Source organism: Meriones unguiculatus, chromosome 1 (genome assembly GCF_030254825.1).
Source record: "Meriones unguiculatus strain TT.TT164.6M chromosome 1, Bangor_MerUng_6.1, whole genome shotgun sequence".
In the NCBI taxonomy this organism is placed as follows: Eukaryota; Metazoa; Chordata; class Mammalia; order Rodentia; family Muridae; genus Meriones; species Meriones unguiculatus.
In genome coordinates, this window is record NC_083349.1 from 196989374 (window position 1) to 197013027 (window position 23654).

Below are 23654 nucleotides of genomic sequence, written 5' to 3' on the forward strand. Positions count from 1 at the left end.
CACTGTGGTGGCATCCCATGCAGCACACACTGGCTCCCAGTATCCTCTCCTTCTGCCTACTTTTCCTGTCACACCCCCATGTGGGGCACGATACCATGCACTTGCAGCAAATGCAATTTCCTGCATGCAACTTGGCAGCTCCTCTTCACTCAAAGAAGCATTTTCAGTACCTGCTGTCTTTGGGGCATCTGGCACCACTCCCTGAGGATCACCCTGGTGGTGTCTAACCCTGTCTGTCTGAACCGTCTGGGTAGAGTACTGCTCCTGCAGTGTTCCGCATGGGGCTGGCCAAATACTTGCACAAATGTAGGAGTTGCTCAGGACATGTTCTTTAGAGGCATGATGGGGGTGGCAAACAGGGCGAGAAAGTGGGGCTTGGTGATGGAGTGCATGAGGGCTGGGTTCCATCCGCAACATCAGACACCATCAGACATGGTGGTCTCTGCCCCAGATCCCATCACTCAGGAAGTGGAGGCAAGAGGACCAGAAGTTCAGGGTCATCCTTGTCTGCATTGTAAGTTTGAGGCCAGCCTGGGCTATGAGACACTCTGTCTCAGTACAAGAAGGAGAGCGCAGGCGGTAATTGTATATGAGAAGTAAGAGGAAGATTTGACATGTAAAGATATCCTTCCCTCATGTTTGACTGTTATGTCAGAGGAGGTGTGTCACAGGGGTGGTCTTTGAGGATCCAAAACCCCATGCCCTTCCCAGTTATCTTGTGTTCTCTCTGTGTGTGTCTCTGTCTCTCCCTCTACTCCCTCCCTCCCTCTCTCTCTGCCTCATGCTTGTAGAAAAAATGTCAGCTCTCAGCTCCTGCTCCAGCACTGTGCCTGTCTGAGTGCTGTCGTGCTTCCACACTCGATGGCCGTGGACTCATCCACACTCGATGGCCGTGGACTCCAACCGTTTGGGACTACAAGCTCCCGAGTAAACGCTTTCTTCTGTAAGTTGCCTTGCTTGTGGTGCTTTGTCACAGCAGCAAAGTAATAACTAAGACAAATTCCAATCTGGATTCTGCTGAGATATTTTTATGAAACGTTAAATGTTTCTAACATGTAGGCTGTCTAATTTTGAAACAAGATAAACAAGAAAAGTATGCCAGTTAGGTGGTTTTTGTCAGCTTGGCACAAACTGGGATCCCCAGGAAGAAAGAGCCTCAATTGGTTAATTGCCTTCACCAGATTGTCCGTAAGCAAATCTGTGAGGCATTTTCTTGATTGATGATGGATCTGGGAAGGGCCAGCCTATTGTGGGAGGCGCCATCCCTGGACTTGTGGCCCTGGGTGCTATAAGAAAGCAGGCTGAGCAAGCCATGGAGACAAGCCAGGAAGCAGCACCCCGCCTTCATTGGTCTCTGCTTCAGCTCCTGCCTCCAGGTTCCTACCTTGAGTTCCTGCCTTGGCTTCCTTCAATCGTGGATTGTGGCCTGTAAACTAAATACACCTTTTCCTTCCCAAGTTGCTTTTGTTTGAGTCAGGGTTTCGTCACAATAACAAAACAAACCTAGAACAAAAAAAAACTTTAAAACCCCCTCAGCTCAATATCAAAGTATGTTCATGGTCATCATCAGTTAAACTTGCTGATCCTGAAAGGAGGCACAGCAGCTGCTCAGACGGATTGGACCAAGGAGGCCAACCGCACACCTGCCTACGTGAGAAGTGGGGCAGGTAGCCGCACATCTACCAGCAGGGGAAAGCAGCTATGAACAAGCAGGTGGAGAGTCAACTTCCAGCTGTCTACACGGGAAAGGCAAAGGCCAGATGCCCTCAGCTGGGGCACCATAGGCCACACTGCAGCCCCGTCCCTAGCGCCCCCTCCCCCCCACAAGCAATGGGGTGGGGCAGGCCTTGACCCCACAGAGCCCTCTCTCTTGTACTGCACCTCTGTAACCAGCTCATCCATTCCAGGGGGCAGTGTGTCCCAAGGGAAGAACACCCGACACTCCTCTACCTCTGACCTCAGAGGAACGGCCCCACTGGGGGCACACTGCCGGGGAGGGTGGGGCCTCGAAGTAACGGCTTAGAGAATTATCTCCACATTCAGGTCTGCCTGGTGCTGGGCTGAGGCCAGTGTTGGTCTTAGAGCAGTGTTGAGCCTGGAGAAAGCAGAGACAGATAGGAGAGAGAAGCCCACAGGCACAGGCGCCTGCAGCTGGGCCCAGCCTGACCACCTGAGGCGACCTCGGAACCCACTTGATGGGAAGAGAGAATCAATTTCTGTGGTTGCCTCTGACTTCTGGGCCTATGCTGTGCCATGCACAAGCCTCTCCACCCCACAAAAGAAACAAATGCCCAGCAGGACAGGAGCCCATGGCAGCTGAGGTGTTTCTAAGAAGTATCAGAGGCCAATATGGGATTTGGAACAGTTTCAGGCAACTGGGAGCCCTGGAGTGAACGGACTAAGACATGCCAGCCCTTCCCCCAGGTACCCAGACTAACCAACTTGGAAAGTAACACTTCCCCTACTACAAGAAAATGGGAGTCATAGCCGTACAGGGATAAAGAGCATCAGTCACCATGGGCAAAACTCACCTTGGTCTCATCCCTGCTGGGTGACCTTGGCAACATCCACCCAACTCACCCCCATTCCCAGGCTTCAATTTTTTCGGCTGTAAATTGAGCTCAACCTTCAATTCTCCCTCTTGCCTGCCTTTTGAGGAGATCCCTAAAATTTTCCATGGAGGCAGTAGCACAAAAGAGAGCCATTGAGAACTAGAGCTGACGCCTGGTGTGGGGACCCTGGGCTGGGCTCTGTTCCCGAGAATGGCACAGGCTGCAGCTGGGGACTACAAGGGACGCCTCTGGAGGCCCCGCCCGTGGCACTGCCTGCCCAAGAGGCTCCGCTCTTGTCAGAATATTAACACCCTGGGTGCATTTGTGTGTCACTCATGATTGCAACCACGGTTCCAAAAGAATTATGCAGCATGCATATTTATGAGACAAGCCCAGACAAAGACTACCGCATTTTAAAAGATGCAATTATCTCTAAAAAGTTCAGCTTTATTTTCATGCTAATGAATACAATATTTTTAAGCAAACCTAATTGGTTTGCCTGGGCTGCTCTAAAGGCCCTCAACTCATTAGAGCTCTGAAGTCCCCTTCAGAAGGGGCTTTAGAAGGAACCAGAGGACCCAAAGGAGGCTGGGGCACTGCTGTGCTGGCCCCCTTCCTGAGCCCTCTGTCTGGGTGACCAGGAGGCCTCCAAGAGGGCCACCCTGGTAGTCTGGGAATGAGAAGATCAGGGGAAATGGAAGGCCAAAGCGAATAGCTTCCCTCCTCTCCAGGGTGGGAGGAGCCACAGTGCCCACCACAGAACTTGGAACTCTGGCTCCCTAGCAGTTACTGGAATGACATCTAGAAAGGGGATCTTTTCCTAACAGGCTAAGGGGTTTCCCTACTGGCGGAGGGCCTCAGGTTGAGGTGGATCAGAGGGTGCTAGCCCCAGGACCCTTATCTCAACCCTCACGCCCACCCCAAGCGTTTACATCTGCTTGAGTGCTGCAGTTACTGCTAGCTTTCAGAGACACTGCTGTGGAAGCCTGTCTCTGTGCTTTCTTATCACACAGCCTAGTGAAGGCCAGGTTGATTTCACCACTTTACAAATGGAGAAAAAGGCCAAGGAAACCACCTGCAGATTCTAGGTGTTCTTCCTGACAAGCCTGCATGACTACCCTGCCTCCCTCTGTGTCTCAGACACCTTCCTGCTGTTTAAGCTGCGTCCCTAGCTTACACTCCTGCTTATCCCCAGGACCCAAACATACACAGGGCACAACTCACAGCTGTGCAGGCCATACGTTACACTGTGCAGGACACACACTGTGCAGGACACACACTGCAGGATACACACTGCAGGATACACACTGTGCAGGACACACACACTGTGCAGGACACACACTGTGCAGGACACACACTGCAGGACACACACTGCAGGACACACACTGTGCAGGACACACACTGTGCAGGACACACACTGCAGGACACACACTGTGCAGGACACACACTGCAGGATACACACTGTGCAGGACACACACTGTGCAGGACACACACTGCAGGACACACACTGTGCAGGACACACTGTGCAGGACACACACTGCAGGACACACACTGCAGGACACACACTGTGCAGGACACACACTGTGCAGGACACACACTGCAGGATACACACTGTAGGATACACACTGTGCAGGACACACACACTGTGCAGGACACACACTGTAGGATACACACTGCAGGACACACACTGTGCAGGACACACACACTGTGCAGGACACACACACTGCAGGACACACACTGTGCAGGACACACACTGCAGGACACACACTGCAGGACACACACACTGCAGGACACACACTGTGCAGGACACACACTGCAGGACACACACTGCAGGACACACACTGCAGGATACACACTGTGCAGGACACACACTGCAGGATACACACTGTGCAGGATACACACTGTGCAGGACACACACTGCAGGACACACACTGTGCAGGATACACACTGTGCAGGACACACACTGTGCAGGATACACACACTGCAGGACACACACTGCAGGACACACACTGCAGGACACACACTGTGCAGGACACACACTGTGCAGGACACACACTGCAGGATACACACACTGCAGGACACACACTGTGCAGGACACACACACTGCAGGACACACACTGCAGGACACACACTGTGCAGGATACACACTGCAGGACACACAATGCAGGATACACACTGTGCAGGACACACACTGTGCAGGACACACACTGTGCAGGACACACACTGTGCAGGACACACACACTGTGCAGGACACACACTGTGCAGGACACACACTGTGCAGGACACACACACTGTGCAGGACACACACTGCAGGATACACACTGCAGGACACACACTGTGCAGGACACACACTGTGCAGGATACACACTGTGAAGCCCACAATGAGGAACCATGCCTTTGAAGTCCTGCCGCACTATACCCAACTCAGCAGACTTTGCTTCCATTGGCTTCCTGTGGGGCCATTTGGGGATCATATGCCTGCAAGTTGTGCAGGAAAGATTTATGGGTCCAACCTGCACATTTCTGCTTGAACAACTCCCCTTAACCATGCTCAGAGCCAAAATCCAGGAGCCTACTAACACAAAATGCTGTTTGGGAAATGACAGACAGGCTGGGGAGGCCCGAAGATCAGCAAGGTGGAAACCCAGGCAAGCGTAGGCTGGGAGTTGGGGGCCAGGCAGCCTCCAGCCTGGAGTGAAGAGAGGGAGAGCCAGGGCTGGTGTGGCCAACTCAGCAATTTCGTGCTTCCATTTTCCCATCCGCAAATGAGGAACCTGAGCCTGCTGATCTCTGAGGTTCCATTCCATGCAGACATCTTTCATTTCTAGGAAGGCTTTGCACAGAAAGGGCGTGGGAAGAGGCAATACCTCAGAGCCAGAGTACAGTTGTAAAAACAGAAGAAATGCGCTAGCAGGATGACTGATACAGGTGCCTGCCGACTCCCAGAAGTTGCCCTCTAACCTCCTCGAACACACACACAGGCCCGCACAAGCACATGTGCACACAGGCACGCATGCACGCACGCACAGATTTTCTACAAAACAGTAAAAAGGCTTATAAATTAGTCACGTAGGGTATGACTCCACTCACCTCTGTTGGGGTTGTGTTCTTGACGTCTGTCTCATAAGAGCTGCAGAACCATCATGGAAGGCTGATTCAGGAGAGAGAAAATGGATAGATCTTAAAACCATTCTCTGCTCAGTGACTGAGCAGAGAGGAGCAAGGAGATTCAGCCGGGACTGGGTCCCAGTAGCACAGCCAAGACTGACACATACTCAGACACTGCAGAGCAAGGTTTCGACCACACTTGGAATATTCTCGAAGCCCTCCTACCTAAGAGGAAACATTCCTCACTACGTGAGGAAGACACTGAAATGTAAAAACACAAAGCAGCTAGTCTGAGGCTACCTCGCATCTACCACCTGCCTAACAGCCCAGTCTCTCAACCACACTCTCCCGTTTGGCTATTGTTTTCAATAAATCACCACAGGCCAAAGCGACAGGACTCTGTAGTGGGCTATGGTTGTAATTCCAGCATTCAGGAGACTGAAGCAGGAAGATCACGATGTTAACGCTAACTGTTAAAGTCTCTCGAAGAGAAGCGGGGCGAGGGATGTGGGTCAGTCACCAGGGTGCTTGTCACAAAAACCTGAGCTCAGATCCCCAGAAGCCAATGACATAAAAAGTCAGTCATGGTAGTGCTTGCCTGTAATCCCAGTGCTGGGGAGGCAGAGACAGGAAGACCCCTGGAGTCCATTAGCCAGAAGCCTAGCTGAATCAGTGAGACCCTAGCTCAAGGAGACTATCAAAAGTAAGATGGAGAAGCCGGGAGCAGTGACACATGCCTGTGATCCCAGCATCAGGGAGGCAGAGGCAGATCTCTGTGAGTCTGAGGACAGGCTGGTCTCTGTGAGTCCAGGACAGCCAGGGCTACACAGAGAGAACAAAAACAAAGAAGCTATCAACCAAGGCATTAATGACAACCTCTGCACCCACCATGCATGGGCACATACACACACACCTGCACACACCTCTAAGCCAAGGGAGGAACAGGAAACCCTGCTTTTCAAATGTGCGCGTCAGAGGCTGGGCCGGCCTCATCAAGGTGAATCGATTCTGAGTCTAGCCACAGGGTAAATACAAGGCTCGTGAAGCTTCTTTCTGTAGAAACTGGACTCCCTGCTACGCATCGGGCCTTCCGGTAGTCAAGTCTGTAAATCAGTGCTTCAGGAGCTGGAATCCTGTCCTACGGGTGTCCCAGCAGGGATCTGGCCAAAGCTCAGAGCCACCCCACACTCTACCCCTGCCTAATAAGCTTGGATTTATCAAAGTAATTTTAAGGGGGAATTTTATATGAAAGTAATTATGCTCCACTGAACTAATTTTATTAAATAGTGCTGCCTTAATGACAAACAAATCTGTTATTAATTTGTAACTGAGCAGCTATTTCTTTCAATTTGTAGCATCTGTAATGAGCCCTGTGGCCATTGCAGCCCAGAAGCACTGCTGTTGGGGAGCAGCATGGCCTGCCAGCAGGCGGAACCCAGGGCCTGGGCCCGGAGTGGCTAAGAACCCTGCATACCTCCAAAGGACCCTTCTCTCTTTGGGCTGTTTTCCTCTGCAAGACGAAAGACCGAGCCAGCAGCGCACTGAGGACGTCCACAGGACAGCATTAGGGGCTGAGGGTGCAGGGTGCCTGGAATTCCTGATCATAAACTGGGGATAGCAACAGTGCCTATCCAAAAGAGCAGTGAGCTGAACGTTAATTGAGCGTGCCATAAGAGCATAAGTCAGTGCTCTGACAAGTGGAAAGTGACATAAATCCTCCTCCTCCTCCTCCTCCTCCTCCTCCTCCTCCTCCTCCTCCTCCTCCTCCTCCTGCTCCTCCTGCTCCTCCTCTTCCTCCTCCCTACCTAGAGAATGGCCAGAGAGCAGTTGAGACTTCATACAGCTCTTACACAGAGTTCAGTTCCCACATTACGTAGTTTACAACCTACGTGTGACTCCAGCTCCAGTGATCTGATGCTCTCAGGCACACACACTCTAAAGAATAACAAATAAAATATTTTTAAGTGAGGGTGATGGACCCAGCAAAAGGCATAGAATGGGTGGGAACTGTGCAGTTTTTGTCAACTTGACATAATCCTAGATAGACCTGGGAAGACTCGCAACTTACGGCTTGCCTCCAGATTGGCACATAAGCAAATCTGTGGGGCAATTTCTTGATTAATGTTTGGTATTGGAGGGCCCAGCCAACTGGGGGTGGCACTACCCCTGGGCAGTGATCCAGGGCTGGATAAGAAAGCAGGCTGGGCAAGATTTGGAGAGTAAGCAAGCCAGTAAGCAGCATCTCTCAGTGGTCTTTGCCTCAGTTCCTGCCTGGGCTTCCCTTCATGATGGGGTACAGCTGTATGCTGAAATAAGCCCTTTCCTTCCCAGATTGCTTTCAGCCAGTGTTTGGTCACAGCAACAACAACTACAACAAAATCCTTAACTCCTACTCAGTGCTAGCACCTCCTCCCAAATCTGGGTTTTCTTTGATCCATCCCCAACCCCCGAAAGGGCAAAAGCCGTCTACATAGATAATGGAAGTGGGGGAATCCAATCCCAGCTTCCATCCTTCCTTCAGCTGACCTGCCAGTGCCATGACCTCAGCATTGGCTGTCCAAAGTAGGCCATCCAGTCTGGCCTGTGTGCTGCCACCATCCTAGGGGACAAACAGGGTCTGTGGGCAGCTCTTAAGTGTGCCAATGGGAGGAGACAACCAGAAAGCTGATGTTTCCCATGTGGTCCCGTTTCCCAATGCCCTGAGTGACTCAGCCCCACAGATTTCTCCCCAGATATCTGTGGCGGGGTGCCCCCTGAAGAATGCCAGACCCCCTGCAGGGTGTCATATCCTCTGCCTCTAGCACAGAAAGGGCAACAGCTGGAGCTGATGACCAGCCAGGGCATTGTCGAGGGAACATCTGCCAACAGACTCCCAGGTTCAGACTCAGGAATGTGTGGACAGGGCTTGGAGCAGGACACACAGCCAGCTCTGGTTTTGTTTTGTCTCATCCATATAAGTGAGGATGGCCTAGAACTCCAGAGCCTCCTGCCTCCACCTGCCAGTCTGGGATCACAGGTGTGTGCTGTCACGCCTGCCCTACGTTATGTGGTGCTGGGGATCAAACCAAGGGCTCTGTGCATGCCTGGCAATCACTCTACCAGCTGAGCTGCATCGAGAGAACAGAGCCCAGAGGCCCAATCCCCAGCACCAAGATAGAGCACCACTGTTAATACGCTGGGCCGCAGTGCCCCACCCAGCTGAGGAAGTGGTCCCCAGCCCCACTTAACGACCTGCGCTCCATTTAATGTGAGCAGCTGATCTCTCCGCTTCCACAGCAAGTTTAATTTGGTGGGAAAGTGAGTTGGGGAAGTTCTAATAACACAGAGCCGCAAATAATACCAAAGAGAGTTTGCATTACGATAACTTTCCAATTAAAATGGATTAATGGAGGGGAAACAGCGGCGGCGGTGTCTAGACAACATATTACCAAGTCCTTGGAGAGGGACCCGGAATGGAGCTGGGGGAATGCGGGATCCAAACAGGTGAACTTCAGAAGCCAGAGCAAGTAGAGGATGTAGCACTCTAAGGGACCATCAGGGGACCCCATCCCCATCCCCCCATCAGCTATAGCACCTGGCTTTCTGCCATTTGGGGGAGAGGTGATGATCGTTCTTTGAACACCTCGACGCCTTTGGTATCTTGTATTTCTTATTAAAATGCAAATAGTAGCTTCACTTCACTAGCTGGACCCTAGCTGAGGGGAGCCTGCAGTTACCAGAGGGTGCTTCCTGGGTGAGCAAAGGCTGTACGGTCAGGAGACCAACAGAGCCAGCCATGCTATCTGCCTCTGAGCTTCAGGACAGGACCCTGAAGGATGCCGCTCATCTGTGCTGAAGTCCCCACATTGCTGAGAGATCCAAGAGGTCCATCCTCACTCCACTCCATCCCCAGTCCCTATCCACATCCCCAGGAAGACCTTAGCCAATACATCACATCCATTCTGCAGAACTTGATTGACAGTGTCACTTGACCCCTGGCTTCTAGCTACCCTTCTGTAAGCTGGGGACACATATGACTCTCTGTCGCTTGCCTCCTGTGTTAGTCAAACAGGATGTAAGCATTCCATCTTCATTTAGGTCACTCTTGGCTTTGAAGAGGGATATCTTAGTGGTGGTCATAGGGGCTCAGGAAAGAGGCTGGCCGGCCTGCAGAGGCCAGGAGACCATGAAATCCAAGGTACCCTATGTTCCCAGCATCACCACCTTACAGAGCACCTCGGCATCCAGAGGCTCCTTTCAGAGACCACCAAGCCCTAGGCTGAGGAAGGCTCTGGTTTCCATGCGAACCCCATGAAGCTATGAGCCAGTCCCTCACCGGTGAAGCACTGGCCTTGTGCTGCCCCCCGCAGGCCGCTAGTCATCATTACATAGCCAAAGAGTAGAAAATCAAGAGCCCACTGGCGTTTGCCAGGTCTGGGTAACTCTTCCTGGTAATTCTTCTTTCTCCCTTGTAAAGCCAGGATGTACGGGATTTAGCAAGACCTCAAAGGCCTCTTAGGCAGAAGGTGGAGCAAAGAGTCACCAAGGTCTGGACTGCAGTGACAGGCACAGCAGCAGGTGCCATCCAGTCCCTGCTCTGCAGCATCCCAGCCCCCATTATTTCCTACAACCAGGACTACTCCAGCCTGCACCTTTTAAAAAGCAGCAAGGAACTTGGTTACAATTGTGATTATTACAGGATTACTCCTGGGTGGTCCACAAAACACATGCACAATCTCACTTTGCAGGGAAGTGGAGACTAAAACCAGAGAGCTACTGTCCCTCATCTCCAGCCAGGCTACAGTGTAGTATGCCCAGTCTGCCTCAGAGGCTGGGTGGTCACCAATGAATAACGAGGTAGTAGATGAAGAGAGGAAATAGAGAGAATGAGAGAGAAAGGGGTCAGAAGAAACTGCCTCCTATATTGACTTAATACAGTTAATTTTCTGCAAGGGCAGAAACGAAAAACCATGAGGTGAACTCAGAGGGTAACAAACAGTACAGTAACCTTTGCAACAGCCCTGCTCTGCTCTGAAGTGGAAGGCCAGCTCTGCCTTCCACTAGCAGAACTATGGCCCCTCTGCAGCTCAGTGAAACCTGACCCTTTCTCCAAAACATCCCTTTGCTGGCTGCGGATCTTCCCAGATCACCCCCAAACCACTCCCTTCTATGCAGACAGCAATGCTATGACTACAGAACAACAGTTTGTCGGAGTGTTAAATATAGAACCACCACAGGACCCTTTCTGAGGGTATTTACGCCCCCCCCCCCCAAAGATGAAAACATGTCGATGTAGCAGCTGGTGACTGCTCAGCAACACCTTCAGTCATAGTCAAGAGGCAAAACATCTTGAAGGTCCGTGAGCCAAGGAGGGGATATAAACTTTGGTATATCCGTTCAGCTGAGTGGTGTTCAACCACACAGAAGGAAATATCGCCACATGCTACAATGTAAAAGAACATCAAAGGCAGCAGCCAAGCGGGATAAGCGGGACACGAGAGGCCACGTGTCACTCCTGCAGTGGAGACATTCAGAGACCCAGATCGGAAAACAGTGAAGTAGCAGCCAGAAGCTAGCAGGAGGAAGGTGCGGAGTGTGACGCGTCGGGGAAGCTAGAGCGTTCTACTGGGAGGAAAGGCGTAAAACTCCACAGAGAACGCCACTGCGCATTGCTGCGAGCACACTGCGAGCCACTGGCTCATACGTGTTAAGATACTCGGTTGTGTATCACATGAGTTTTGCTTCTCAATTTCCAAAAGTTAAAAAATAAATAAAAAACAACCAAAAACCTAAAGTGATGGGCTGGCAAGATGGCTCAGATGGCACTCAGGCCAAGGCTACTGCCTGAATTCAAGCCCCAGAAATCACACACGAGGAGGGAACTGACTCCCAGGGGTTATCCTGTGAACTTCACATGCATCCCACACTTGCCTGCACCCACAACACACATAATAAGTAAATGTGAAAAAGAGTAATAAAATACTTTTTCGTTCAAAGTGACCTAAAGCGGGTGAGGGGCTGGATGAGTAAGGTTGCTGCCAAGCCTGAAGGCCTGAGTTTGATTCTCTGGAATCCACACGGATGGAAGGAGAGATCAGAGTTGTCCTCTGATCTCCACATGCACAGCAGGGTCTATTTGTACACATGAGCACTCGCACGCACACTCACGCACGCGCACATACACACACTAAATAGATGTAATTTTAAAAAGACATTTTGAAATGCCCTAGAGACAGCTAAGTCAAAACAGCAACAAGGATGGAGAGAGAAAGGGAGAAAGGGAGAGAGACTGAGGAGGGATGAAGAAGCAGGGCAAACCATAGCCCGTTACTAGAAATTTATTTGTGCTCTTCGGTCAGCGGGTTGCCAGCTAAATTTAATATGGATCTATATACAAAGAAAACTCCTTGTTCTACATAATGAATATTTAATCATGCATGGGTCAGGCAATTTCACAGAAGTAATTAAAAGCAGTCTTTTGTTTATTGCTCAAAAATGATAGCAACCTGCTGCCCCAAGCCACCCATGCACTGACATCCTGAAAGCATTGCCCATTGACACGTGTTATTACAGAGGAATTAAGGGTCGCTTTCTTCCTGCCCCCTCAGAGGTTAACTGTCCTAAGCCCTTCTGTCTGCTCACACGCAGTCTGCAGCTCCTGGGAGGCTTTGTCCCAAAAACGCTGGAGTCGAGGCCAGCCTCGGCTAATCCACACCTTCTCCAGAGCCATACACCAGAACAGACGTGAGGGACACTTAGGGAGGCCCAAGGAGGGCTGGGTGTGTGGCTCAGTTTGCACAGTTTGCCTGCAATGAATGAAGCTCTGGGTTTGATCCCTGACACTACACAGAAACAGGTATGGTGGTGCATGGAGGTAGAGGAAGGAAGACTAGAAGCTCAAGGTCATTATTGGATAGGTAACGAGCCCAGTCTGGACAATCAAGTTCCTGAAGAAGAGAACAGTGTATGGGGCGGGGTAGGGTGGAAAATAGAACACATTTCACAGGTGTTATGAAAGCAGTTGGGTTGGTGTGGGCGAAAGGTCACCATAACCCTGTCCACAGTGGTTTGAATGAGAAAAGCTCCTCCTAGTCTCTGGGCATTTGAATACTTGGTCCTCAGGTGGCTCCCTCTCTGCTTGGCTCTGCCCATCATCATGAAACTGTAAGCCAAAATAAACTCTCTTCCTGAAGCTGCTTTTGGTCATGGTGTTTTATCATAGCAACAGGAAAAACAACTGTGTACCGTGCGTGCAAGGGCTTCCCAAATAGCCTCTGTTGCTTTGTGTTTTCAGTGTTAGGGATTGGACCAGAGCCTTCTACACGCCAGCCCAGCACTGTGCCGCTGACACACCCCTATGCCTGCGGCGTTCCTAACCCTCCTTCAAAAGGCGGAACCTAGCGCCTCTCCACCTAACTGTGCTGGGCTCAGTGACAGGCCTCCAGCAAATGGAAGGGAATAACTAGCGGTGTGAGCTGATCCCAGCTCATGAGGGACAATACTGCCTCCAATTTACTCCCTCTTGGGTGGGTTATTCCCAGGAGCAGCTGGCTGTCATGCCAGGGCACCCCAAGAGCCTAAGGGATACTTAGGTGAGAGGGAGCCAAGGTTTCCTGCCAATGGCAGCTGCAAACCTGGAAGCTATGTGAACCCTGTCATGGAAGACATGGAAGTTCTGCTTGCCTTGTCAGCGATGGAAGCTCAGGAAGCCATCGTAACTGTCTACCACTGAGACCACAGCCAGACCCTGCTTCTCTCCTGAGCTCCTCTCTTAGCTTATAGAACCACACACATACACTGCTGTGCCAAACACTAAGATCTGAAGCAATTTTTTAATGGAGAAACCTATAAATAATTCGGTCAACATTAGGAGCAAGAGGAACCAAATCTATTATCTTCGCATCCCCAGCTCATGCTCTACTGCTCCCCAAAATCCACTCAATTTTAGCACCATTTGTTAGCGCCAGCGAGATGGCTCACTGGGTGAGGGCACTGGTTGCCAGCCCTGAGGCCCTGAGTTTGATCACTGGGCAACATGTGCTGGAGGAGATAAGAGACTCTCAAGCTGTTCTCCGACATCCACATAAGCGCTGCTGCGCCCTGCACCCTTGCTTTCTCAGTCGCGGCTACTATCGCTGTCATGAAGCACCGTGACCAAAAGCAAGATGGGAAGGAAAGGCTTTATTTGGCTCACACTTCTACATCACCATTCATCACTGAAGGATGTCAGGACAGGAGCTCACACTGGGCAGGACTTGGAGACAGGAGCCATGAAGGAATGCGGCTTACTGGCTTTTCCCTCGTGGCTTGCTCATCTTGCCTTCTTATAGAACCCAGGACACCACTTACAATCCCAGACCACAGGAAGCTGAAGCAGGGGGGTCACCAGTAAGAGCCCAGTCTGGGGTCAGGGGGAAAAATAAGGTCATACTTGAGCAGAGCGAGTTCTTAATCCAGTACACCTAGTAATAGGTGTGTGTATGTATGTGTATGTGTGTGTATGTATATATGTGCATATGTGTGTGTATGTATGTGTATGTGTGTGTATGTATATATGTGCATATGTGTGTGTATGTATGTGTATGTGTGTGTATGTATATATGTGCATATGTGTGTGTATGTATGTGTATGTGTGTGTATGTATATATGTGCATATGTGTGTGTATGTATGTATGTGTGTGTATGTATATATGTGCATATGTGTGTGTATGTATGTGTATGTGTGTGTATGTATATATGTGCATATGTGTGTGTATGTATGTGTATGTGTATATGTATATATGTGCATATGTGTGTGTGTATGTGTATGTGTGTGTGTATGTATATATGTGCATATGTGTGTGTATGTGTGTGTATGTGTGTGTGTATGTATATATGTGCATATGTGTGTGTGTATGTATGTGTATGTGTGTGTATATGTATATATGTGCATATGTGTGTGTATGTGTGTGTATGTATATATGTGCATATGTGTGTGTATGTATGTGTATGTATGTGTGTATGTATATATGTGCATATGTGTATGTATGTGTATGTGTGTGTATGTATGTGTATGTGTGTGTATGTATATATGTGCATATGTGTATGTATGTGTATGTGTGTATGTATATATGTGCATATGTGTGTGAATACATAAAACATTTTATTTTTAATTATATTATGTGTGTGTTCAAGTATCTCCCTGTGTGTATGTGCATATGAGTGTAGGAACCAGTAAAGACCAGAAGAGGGGACTGAGTTTCAGGTGTTTGTGAGACATTCAATGTGGGTACTGGGAACCAAACTCAGGCCCTCTAGAAGAGTAGCAAGTTATTTAACTTCTGAACCATCTCTCCAACACCATAGTGTTCTTGAAGAGAGCAGAGACTCCTAAGACAGTCATCCCAGAGAATAAACAGCCAGGAGACAGCAGATGTAGAAGCTTTGAGCCCAGGAACTCCAAATGCCACCAGGAGAAAGAGAAGCAGCTCATTCTTCTCTGTGGCCTTTGCAGAGCGCACAGCTCTGTCAATGCCTTGACCTCGGACTCCGAGCTCCCAGACACTGCATGTCTGAGTCAGGCAATAGTGGCGCTCATGGTACTGCATGCCAGCAGTCCTCAGACAGGGCACTGCTTCCAATGCGCTTCTAGAAAGCTGCTTCCAGGATGGTATTTGTTGAGCCCTTGTCTACCCTGGTCTCTGAAAAATGGTGCCAGTACAGATGACAAAGCAGGAAGAACAAAAGGAAGATGAGAGGGAGGTCTAGGGCAGTGGGTTTGGGAAGTGACAGGCTGAAAGGATGTTGAGGCCCTTGAGCCCCAGGTGCAAAAGTCAGCAAGCCTGACTGCATCCCAGGAGCCAGCTCCTAAAACAGCCCACTGTCATACAGCAATCATCAAGGGACCAACCATCGTCCTCCGAGCCAGCTGTGAGGGTTCAGGTAAGACCTGTGCTCCCTGTGGCATCAGCCATCCTCTCTGCCCTCCAGGGTGGGCATGTGACTATAATTGCAGTACAGAGTCTCAGCACCTGGAGCCCAAGCAGAATCCTGCTGAGCCCGGGGACGCGAAGAGTTTTAGCCTGGAACAGCAGGGCAATCAAGTCCTCACTGGACCGAGACGTCACATGGCTGACCTTTCTGCTCCAAGCCCTCTCCTTTCCTGGGATGATACGCATAATTGAGATCTGCGAACAAAGAAGATGAGACAGGAAGCGACTCCAGCGAATGACACCCTGCTTGCTGGGGCAGGGCAGGGTTCATGCCCTCCCTCGCAGAGCTGGCCCTCAGCCCAGTGTCTGCATGAAAGCCAGCAGCTCAATTATCTCCAAGGCCTTTTCTGCCTCCATTTTGTTCTCTCTCCAGGGGCTGCGCACCCTGCCAGGGGCCTTGTACTCTCATGCTGCCTCCTGGTCTCCCAGCCCTTCATCCCAGTTCTGGAGACGCCCCCGCCCCTCCCCCATCTCTAAACCCATGGTTAATGGATGCCATGCTCCTGTCACATCCCAGGTTCCGCTCTGCTGAGCAACAGGCAAAACTCTGGAAAGCTGATCAAGGGGAGGGGCCAGAGAACCTCCCTTTAAGATGTTGCCATGAAGAAGTCTTCAGGCCAGAGAGGCCACAGGGCCAGGAAAATTATTTGCCTTCCACCATGAGAATTTGAGCTGGATCCACAGCACCCACGTTGAAACATCCAAGCGTGTGCAGTGGCATGGTCAGCCAGCACTGAAGACGCAGAGACAGGTGGATCCTTGGGACTCTCTGGCCAGCCATCCTAGTCAATAAACTTCAGGTCTCGGTGAGGAACTCTGTCTCATAAAATACGGTGGATGGTATCTAAGGAATAATGACCAGTACCAGGTGGTCTTCTATCCAAACCCGTACATATATGTGCATACAGAGAGAGGAGAGACAGAGACAGAGAGACAAAGAGAGGCAGAAGGAGAGATACAGAGAGATAGAGAGAGACAGACAAAGAGACAGAGAGAGAGACAGACAGATAGAGAGACAAAGAGAGACAGAGGGAAAGAGACAGACAGACAGACAGACAGAAAGCAGGCCACTGAGAGCAGGGACTATGGGCCTTTTGTTCACTGCAGAAGCCCCATCCCCAGTCACAGAGCTGACCCACAGCAGGTGCTCAGTAGATGGCATGGCGTGGATGAAGGAGCACCTCAGTCACACTCCCTCTGAACATGAAAAACAGGAAGGCGAGTGGTGGCCTCATGGTCCCTGCAGTAAGGATGAGCTCCCTGCCCGGGCCTCAGAATGAACATCAAGCTTGCTCCTGCTCAGGCCACCTCACTCTTATTCCAGGGGCACCTCTGTCCACCCAGCACCCAAAACTGACCCAGAACTCGTGGTGAGACTAGTGTGGCTGCAGGCTTGAGCATATTCTCAACAGTCCAGGCTAAATATAAAACAGGAGACATGAAAGGGGACGTGGAAGGTAGAAAGGACGTACAGGAGATTGACTAAGAGGAGAGATCAAAGGGAAGCCGGCCACCAGCCTATGTTTGGTAATAAGCAGGATAATCACAGAGGAAATTAAAAGTGAGTTTCCTTGAAGGAACAGGGAGAGAAAAAGCTGTAATTGGTTCCCTCTGCTCTGTGTCCCAGCCCATGCCCTCCATCTGCACCCAGAGGAGAAGTTAGGAAAGGTCAGAGGACTGTTCTTCCAAAGCCCTTCCTGGGAGCTGAGAAATGCAAACACATCCACACACACATGCACATACACACATGCACACACATACACACACATACTCATACATATGCACATATACACATACACACATTCATAAACACATATACACACACTTACATGCATGTACATATACACACATACATATCCACATACACTTACACACATGAACATATATTCACACACATACCCATAAACACACACACTCCCACACATGCACATCTACACATACACACATTCATAAACACATACACATTCACAGGCATGTGCATATACACATATACACACATCCATAAACACATACACACACAAACACATAGACACTCAACAAAACCTCACATACTCACAAACATATACACGCATACAACACACACACTCCTGAGAAATTAAAGACATAATACAAGAAATTAAAAAAATACTTAAAAGGGTTTTTTGGTGTCTTTTTGCTTTGTTCTGTGTTGCTGGACTTTTTTTTATGTGATTTATTTAGAGATAGAACATGCATTCCATGATGTGCATGGAAAGGTCAGAGGGCAACTTGTGAGAGTCAGTTCTTCCCTTCCACTATGTGGATCCTGGAATAGAAATCAAGTCAGCAGGATTGGCGGCAAGTTTCCTTTTGTCTGAGCCATCCGCTGGTCCCTGTATTACTGGGTCTGAGCCACCCCAGTGGCCCCTGTATTACTGGGTCTGAGCCACCCCAGTGGTCCCTGTATTACTGGGTCTGAGCCACCCCAGTGGTCCCTGTATTACTGGGTCTGAGCCACCCCAGTGGCCCCTGTATTACTGGGTCTGAGCCATCCCAGTGGTCCCTGTATTACTGGGTCTGAGCCACCCCAGTGGTCCTTGTATTACTGGGAGCTGTTTGTCTGTTGTGGTGGTTTGAATAGGAATGGCACCTATAGACTCAAGTGTGTGAATGCTTGGCCATGGAGAATGGCACTATTAGGACCTGGTGTGGCCTTGGAGTAGCTGTGGCTTTGTTGGAGGAAGTGCGTCACTGTGGGGGTGGGCTTTGAGGTCTTTTACTCTCAAGCTATGTCCAGTGTGGCACACATCCAGTCTCCTTCTGCATCCTTCAGATCAGGATGTAGAACTCTCTGCTCCTCCAGCACCATGTCTGTCTGCATGCCGCCATGCTTCCCACCGTGATGATAATGGACTCAACCTCTGAAGCCGTAAGCTAGCCCCAATTAAATGTTTTCCTATATGAGTCGCCTTGATCAGGGACACAGAAATGGCTCAGTAGTTAAGAGCACCGGCTGCTCTTCCAGAGGACCCGGTTCAATTCCCAGCACCCGCGTGGCAGGTCACAACTGTCTGTGACTCCAGTCCCAGGAAATCTGACACCTCCACACAGACACCCATATAGGCAAACACCAATACACATAAAACAAAAATAAATTATTAAAAAAAAAAAGTTGCCTGGGTCATAGTGTCTCTTCACAGCAACAAAACACAACCTAAGACATAAATTCTGAGATAGAGTCTCATTCACCCTTAACTTGGCCTTAAGCTCACTGTGTAGCAACACTGTCCCTCTTCTACACAGGACCTTCCCGTGACCCCTGTGGCTTCTTTGACAAAGCCTAAAGTGCTGGAAAGAACTTACAGGAGGCTCTGCCTCCATCCTGACACTCTCCATCAGTGACCCTGTGGCTTACTGGACAGCTGCTCGCCTTCCTGACTGGATCTGTGGCTTCCCCTCCACCAAGGGTTTTTCTCTCCTCAGCCCTATCTCATCGGCCTCGTGTACCTGCTAAGGCAGGTCGTCTTGGCAAGTGTCTGCCCACCCACTTACCTTCCGAGGCTCAAGTGTGGGGCCCCTGAGAAGCTCCTGCCAAGGGCTTGCCCACGCCTGTGTCCCTTCTCTCCTCCCTCCACTCCCTCGCCTTCTGTTATCCCCAGTCACAGCTCATGTTTTGCTCTGTGCCCCAAGCCAAGGCAAGCCACTTCTTGGTCAGAGCTGACCCCCTGGTCAGAGCCGCCCACTACAACTTTGGTCTGGTTTGTCCTATGTGCCAGGGCACCATGGGGAGGTCCAGATGGGAGGGCACTGCACTGCTGGCCGCTTGGCATCGCTCTCTACTGCCGCTTCCAGGCTTCTGTCCTCTCCATCCCTGCCAGGTCCATCCTCTGGGAGCAGCTCTGAGGACCTTCCAGTAAATGAGATAATTCACCACATCAGCTCCAGTAGGAGAGAGCTGGCCCCAACTCCCAATGAATGGGTACCAAGCTCCCAGACTCTCTAAGTTCCCATATAGGCAGGTGACCGGAGGCCCACAGGGAAGACCCAGGGAAGGTGCTATCGTAGATGATGGAGGAGTGAAGCAGTGAGGCTGGATGGCAGCCAGAGAGGGCAAGCGCTGTGCTGAATAGCATAGAATGTCCTCACGGGGCAGGTCTGCGCCAGTCTATGAGGCAATGAGTCAAAAGCAGGGCTCCTCCCTGAGCTCCACATCTGGCTTTAGGTGGGTTCTGGGGACCTGAACTCAAGTCCTCCTGCTTGCATAGACAGTGCCTGACCAACTGGCCAGGAGCTGAAGTGAGAGTCTGGAGGTCAGAGCGCACGATGAGGCAGTCTCACCTAACACGACTCTAAGTCACACAGGGAGCCGTGTCATCAGCTTCTCTGGGTGCTTTGGCGAGTCCCCACACATGTGGATCTCCTTGAGCACAAGGCTCTTAGACGTGGAGGAAAGAAAAGGGCTGATTCAATGCTGGGCCTCATCTGCACCTCAGGAGCCGGGGACCTTCCTCAGGTGGAAATGTGCATGAGTGAAGGGGGCTTCGGCTTAGATGTCCAGGACCGTCTGCAGGGCTGAGGCATCCCCTGCTGGCAGCTGATCACAGTGAGGACACACAGCACTGAACTTGGAGGAAATCACCTGATAGAGCGCACCCATGCACTCTCGCACACCAAGGCTCGGCAGGCCTGTGTGGGTGTCTGCCGTGTGGCGATGCAGTGTGCCAAGCACACCTTTGCACTTAGCCAAAGACCACAGCAGTCCAGGGTTGGCAGGGTTCCCCGAGAGCGCCCAAATGGAAGCCCACCGTACCAGAAAGGGGAAGTGGGAAAGGAAAGCAACTTTCTGGAGAACTCACAGATGTGGTTGAGAGCTGGAACCCACATCTCCCCACCCTCAAGTTCCAGCATTCTCCCCGGACTACTGTAGCCACTGTGAGGGGGTTGCAGGCAATATGGGTTTGAAGACATTCCTTCAGAACGTGTCCTCAGAGGCAGGAGGGAAGACAATCAGGCCTTGTTCCCTGAGTGACTCCCAGCAAACACATTCCTGAATCTCTGCCACCACGCTGGAAGCCAGACTCCAAAAGTTATAAATGGGCTTTGTCTGCCTACAAATAAGAGAGCCACAGAAAGCTAGGGTCCAGAAGACACGGGCTTTCGGCTGTCTCTCCTGCCAACTCCTGTACAGCCTCAGAATCTGAATTCTCGGCCAGGCACGTTTCGAATTCTACACATACATAATAATTGTCTTCAGCAGCTACTCCCACACACGGTAAATATTTTTAAATCTATTTTTTACTTCCTTTATGAGGGAAAAACAACAATAGGCTTTCAGTGAACTGCAGTCAGTGTTTTTGCAAAACATCGAATTTATTAAACTCATCAAGAATCCATTTCTTCAAGAATGGCAGAATATTGAGGGTTGGGGCATAGCTCAGCAGAGGAGGGCAGGGCCTACCATGTCAGAGGTGCCAGGTTCAAGCCCCAGCATGGACACAGTGACAGGCAGAGGGGGCTGAATGAGTCAGGGCATGTTATATCATTCTCTCTTTTGTTGTTTTTGATTGTTTGGGACAGGATCCCACGTCACCCAGGCCAGCCTTGGACTTGCTGTATACTAAAGAATAACCTTGATCTTCTGATCCTTCTGCCTCTACCTCCCAAATACTAGGATTATAGGCATGCTGGACCCCACCTCATTGATGCAATGCTGAGAATGAAATCCAGGGCTTTGTTCATACTAGGTAAACACCCTATCAATTAAACCACAGCCCCAGCCCCTCTTTTCTTTTTATACATATATTGAAATAGATATTGAAACATATAAGAAATAAAAAAAAGTTAAATCTATGTGTATTTCTAAACCTGCATCTCAAATTAACATTTATTTTTCTATTGGCTAAAGAGAGGGCAGTAGAGAGATCATTCAGCAGTCAAGAGTACAGGCAACCCAAGTTCAGTACCCATTGTTGCCCTGGATGGCTCAAAACCACCTGTACCTCCAGCTCCTGGGGATATGGTGCCCTCTTCTGGCCTCTTCAGGCACTTGTACTCATGTGCACAAACCAAGACACACAAATACACGCCTTTAATCTCAGCACTCAGAGACAGAGACAGGCAGATCTCTGTGAATTCAAGGCCAGCCCGGTGGTCTTCAGAGCAAGCTCCAGGACAAACAAATGAATGAATGAATGAATGAATGAATGAATGAATGAATGAATGAATGAATGAATGAATAAAAGAAAGAAAGAAAGAAAATGATTTGTGATTGCTCTCTGGAGCGGGGAGAGATAGCTCAGCAGTTAATTTAACTTGTTCTTCCAAGGGACCCAAGTTCAGTTTGCCGCACCCACGCTGCAGCTCACACCATCTACAATTTCAATTCCAGAAAATCTAATGTGCTTTTCTGGCCTCCGTGGGTACCAGGCACTCATGTGGTGCACAGACATACATGCAGTCAAAATACCCATACACAGAAAATAAAACAACAAAAAGTATTTTTAAGCTGCTATCTTCATCATCTATAGCCTGTGCTGTATCAAAACTCTCTCCTGAAAGACATCAAAACTGAGAGCAGATGAAGGAGAGCAGGAGGAGGGACTGCATAGCCACGCAGAGGCACTTACTTCCAACACCAGCGCTGCACACGTGTGCACACCACAGCGTGTGTGTGTGTACTACACAGAATGTACCCGGCAGCTCTGTGTTCCCAGCTGGAGGTTGAGGCTCCCTGCCTCCATGACAGGATAAGCAGCCCCGGAGCACCAAGCCCTCAGCTGACCTGCCCTGCCACACTCCTTCAGAATGTCTGTCTGTCTGCTCTGTCTCCCTGCTGCTCTCTGAGCTCCTTGAAGACAATCGTGAGGGTAGTCTCCCTCTGGCCGCGTGGAGGAGGGATTCAGTAAAAATAAATGGTGGATGACTTAAACATCAAGCTGGACTGTTTTCTCAGTTCTGTTAGAGTGGAGGGACTGCTGCATGAAATACACCCTGGAAGAAGTGCCCCTTCATCGCTGCGCTGCTTTCTGGAAGGCCTCCATTTTCCAGCCACTGAGCAGCCTTGTAGACTGACAATGAAGAGGAGATGGTGGGTAGGTAGGGCAGGGCACGTGGCAGGTGATAAACAAAAGCCCACTCTGGTGTGGGGAAGACTGAAGCTACAGACAGTTAATGAGCTGCCATGTGGGTGCTGGAAATTGAACTGCAAGAACAACCAGTGTTCTCAACCACTAAGTTATCCCTCCAGCCCCCTGAAGATGACACCTTTGACAGAGCTTAGGCCAAGATGGGCATTCCAAACAAAGGCAGTGAAGGGTTACCAGGGTAGCTCTAACTTAAAATCCAAAGTCAGAGATCTTGTATTAAGAATGGCGAAGAGAATGAATCCACATCTATTATAGCTGGGCAAGGCAGAATGGGGTAGGCATGGCTAAGGTTCTCCGGCTTTTGCGTTCAAGAGAGAATCGAGAGAAACAGACAGAGGGGAAGAGAGGAAGAAGGAGGATACCACGATGGGTTAGCATGGAGATGAAACCACGTGGCCTGGGAGAAAGGACTCCAATAATGGCGTGAAGAGGCCCAGATAAAGAATATAAGCAAGTACCATGGGATTATGGTACAGATGAGGATGATTAAGGTAAATGGCATTGGATGGGGCTGGGAGATGGATGGTGAGGCCACTGGGACAATGTAGGTATGATATGTGCCCAGCCCAAGGCAAATAAGGCAACTATAACATCTAAAGGGTGTCTGTGTCTCATTATAGCAGGTTAGATAGTACGGCCACAATAATCTTAGGGAAAATAACAACATATAGCCCAACAGCTCACACATTTTTTTATATTACAACAACATTGGTGTATGCACACACACAGTAAATAAGATAAAATTGGACAAGGATGTAACATATGCCTGAGCAGCTGCTATCACTGGCATGTACCTCAAAGAATAGAAACTTACAGTCACCCTAGACCCCATACACAGAGATGCACAGAACCTTTCTCCATAACAACCAAAGGATGGAAGAAGAGCCAGAAACAGCCCAACCATCCACCCTGAGGGTCTGCTCATGAGTGGAGGCTGACAG